The sequence below is a fragment of the Rhynchophorus ferrugineus genome, unplaced genomic scaffold (assembly GCF_030347505.1).
Source record: "Rhynchophorus ferrugineus isolate W39M unplaced genomic scaffold, kcgeb_rfMv2 rfM3, whole genome shotgun sequence".
NCBI classification, from domain to species: domain Eukaryota; kingdom Metazoa; phylum Arthropoda; class Insecta; order Coleoptera; family Curculionidae; genus Rhynchophorus; species Rhynchophorus ferrugineus.
Window position 1 is genome coordinate 718,246 of NW_027472582.1, and position 2,645 is coordinate 720,890.

General features: G+C 32.1%; 1 long non-coding RNA gene across 1 annotated transcript; it reads left to right on the forward strand.

Annotated features, from left to right (window-relative positions):
• Positions 1–250: 250 nt before the first annotated feature.
• Positions 251–2,191, forward strand: LOC143193601 (uncharacterized). Its single transcript, XR_013005065.1, has 3 exons — positions 251–762; positions 1,571–1,756; positions 1,816–2,191. It is a non-coding gene; the product is annotated as an uncharacterized LOC143193601 (long non-coding RNA).
• Positions 2,192–2,645: the final 454 nt, after the last annotated feature.

Below are 2,645 nucleotides of genomic sequence, written 5' to 3' on the forward strand. Positions count from 1 at the left end.
AGTATACTCTAGAAGTTAGCTACTAGTGGAAAGTCACTAGTTAACCATTAGTTCTTTGTAGATATAATTACAACAATGTTAAATGTTATTAAAAACAATTTAAATGTTAATATTTTCTATAAAACAAAAAGCGAGAGCTTATAGTTTTTTCTAGAGTTTTTTTCATGTTTGTTCACTTTCAAGTATGTACAGAAAGACTAATTTTTGGTTTATTTAAAAAAAATATTCATTTTCAATTAATACTCTTAGTGACACAACAATCTGCTCAGTGCGTAATAAGCATTTCTTATTATTATAGTATATACATGACAACTAGAAAATGACTTCTTTAAAAGATCTCCTGTATAAAACATTGTCTTAATTATTTATTCCTATTCTAAATATTATTACACAGTCTATACATGTCTTATAACCAAATCGGTTGGTATTAAATATTTTAACTTATGCACTTCAGTATCACGTTGCACATTTAGCTGATTAGAGCATATTGAAGTGTCCTAATACTCTTTTAAAGTACTGAACACAAACATTTTGATTTACACTCCTAATGGCGTCTAGAGGTAACACTTATCTTTTTATATGTTATTTTTTACCACTTATATCTTTCTAATTTGCAGTTTGTCTAGTACAAAATCGAATTTTTCTAATTACGCACGTCCGAAATCTGACAACACTGTGGGGAGAAGCTTGACCATTACTTAGGCGCACAATGGAAGTCGGACCTCGGGCATAAACACATGTCATTAGTCCAGGCAACGTTGGGTGAGTCTTCGACGCTAATTTAAAACTTGGCAAAAAACTTGCATTACGTACGTACAGCCTGGACAGGGAGGGACGCGAAGGTACCGGAGTGGTGTGGGGTTGGTTCGACGGCGGAAGGGTGGGGGAGCTAGTCGGTTAGAGATATGGAAACGGCGACCGACGGGATTATTAATGAACGTAGCGGAAAAGAGACACGTATTTTGAGGAAAGGATTTTCTTGTTTTCGAAGGGGCAGGAGTGACGATGATTGCGAGACCCGGCGGTGGCGGAGTGACTGGACGAATTTGGACGGTAGACGGTGGTGACGAAAAATGTGAGACGGTTTTTGCCACTTTCCATGTTAAATAGAACATGTAGACGTTAGAATGAGTCAGGAGTTTCGGGAAGAAAAATTACCCGTTATTTAATTATAATGCAGGAAATATTTTTAGAATAAAAAAAGCACCGCTAAAAATTAATGAAAAATAATCAACAACAAAAAACTGTAGTAGTTCATCCTGATAACTCTGATTTCATGCCAATACGGTCTATGAAACAATTTAATTTTGTATTAAATATTTCTTAATCACGCCAGTCGTTTTCGTTTATACAGCTGCAATATCGAATACGCTGTAACATCTCTACTTTACATTAAGCGTAGATATACTTGGTAAAGCTCGCATTTATTAAATTACTCGAAAAATATCTGCATTTCAATCAAATGATAATTATTTTTATTAATTATTCAGAATAAAAATACTGCTTATTATTACTGTGATAAGAAGAATGTAGTGATTAAATCTAATTTTATCAAGAGAAATGTACGCAGGTAGTAAAAGAAGAAACTAAAGAGAAATACAGTGAAATTAAAATGATTTGACCAGAAAATACAGCAACGAAGGAAACAAGAACTAAAATCCAATCAAAATAAAATACATTACTGAGATGTACAATTATTAATTAGGTCGACTAAGCTTCCAGGGGATATGATAGGAGGTTTAGAAAAGTGTTCAATGTAAATATAGTAAAATAACTCTAAGTTATAAACTATTATAGTTGTGTTTTTAATTATAGTTTTAAGTCATTCGATGATGATGATGGTAAATTTTTTTAATTAATTATTCAGAATAAAAATACTGCTTATTATTACTGTGATAAGAAGAATGTAGTGATTAAATCTAATTTTATCAAGAGAAATGTACACAGGTAGTAAAAGAAGAAACTAAAGAGAAATACAGTGAAATCAAAATGATTTGACCAAAAAATACAGCAACGAAGGAAACAAGAACTAAAATCCATTCAAAATAAAATACATTATTGAGATGTACAATTATTAATTAGGTCGACTAAGCCTCCAGGGGATACGATAGGAGGTTTAGAAAAGTGTTCAATGTAAATATAGTAAAATAACTCTAAGTTATAAACTATTTTAGTTGTGTTTTTAATTGTAGTTTTAAGTCATTCGATAATATATGCATTAAATGTACTATAATGTCAAAATAAAGTATATTTTATAGCATATTTGTTTCATTATTTTATTTATGTTGCACTTTATATATATATATCAAAGCTAAAATAAAATAAAATGCGGCAACATTGCACTGTTTTGACATCATAGATTGAAATGGCGTGAGTTCACTGCTATTTTGGATAGAATGTATTGTAGCGACCTTGAGGCATGGCGAATTTTATATCGTGGAATAATGGTCTACAAAATACCCAGAAATATAATCCCAGATGTTGAACACGGGCGGGGTGCCAGCAGCGCCAACTATAATGTCATATAATGTAAACACCACTGTTTCATTTCGTTTTACCTCCATTCACCGAGCCACTTCATTTACCCTAAAGTATGAATAGTCGTTGTAATAAAACAGCCAATACACGTCATAGGTGGACAACCG